The following is a 955-nucleotide window of genomic DNA, read 5'->3' as shown; positions in this document are numbered from 1 at the left end:
AGGAGATGATGATAATAATAATAGTTAACCTTAGTTACCAAGCACTGTTCTGAAGTATTTTTACTTTTATATTGAATCGCTTAGTGCTATGAGGTGGTTACACAGCTACCCCCATTTTGCAGATGGTAGAACTGAAACAAAGAAAAGTTAGGTAACTTGCCCAAGGCAATACAACTAGCTAGTAAATGGTGGTCTAGGGTGCAAACCCAGCTAGTCTGGGTCCAGAGTCTGCACTCACTGCACTGAACCACCTCTTGGTTGGCCACACTCTGCACCTCTCCCTTCCTGTTATATAAAGTCACCATGATACCTTTCCTTATTGTTTAAATCAGCTCCAAAGAAATTTTCTTTACTTGCATCCCAAAGCATTCTAATTAATATTAGTAATGTCAATAAAATATTCATTATTTGCCCTCTCACTCTGTATTATCCCTTTTACCTACTTTCTCTCTCTAAAAGATTATCTTTTTCTGTTCTACATGATCCTGAACCCATAATCAATCCTCTGTAAATGCTCTGTGTGCCCATTCAAAGTAATTGTTCTCATGGAGGGCAGAAACTCCAATGCAAAACATGCTAGAAATGTGGCAGTTTTTCATTGTCATAGGATGGCAGGGAATGAAGGGCGACTGGCATTTAGTAGCCAGGAGACAGGGGTGTCAGATGTCTCGATGCATGGACTGTTCTGCACGACTTCCAAGTGTACTTACAGACATCACATAGGTGAAAAATCTGCTTATGGTATCTGAGCTGAAAACCTAACTCTGGTTTAGATATATAACCAAGGTAATTATTTTATATAGATTAAGTTTTCCAGGAATGCAATTACTATGAAAACTGGTTCTTTGTTTTGTTAAAAACTTTTCCAAGAGTTGTTCGTTTTTGACAATCCTATCACCTGCAGCAATGGTATCTCGGTTGTTGATACACACGCCTTCACAGATCTATATCTGAA

This window comes from Galeopterus variegatus, unplaced genomic scaffold (assembly GCF_000696425.1).
Source record: "Galeopterus variegatus unplaced genomic scaffold, G_variegatus-3.0.2 Scaffold868, whole genome shotgun sequence".
Lineage (NCBI taxonomy): Eukaryota > Metazoa > Chordata > Mammalia > Dermoptera > Cynocephalidae > Galeopterus > Galeopterus variegatus.
Note: the sequence above shows the minus strand (reverse complement) of the source record.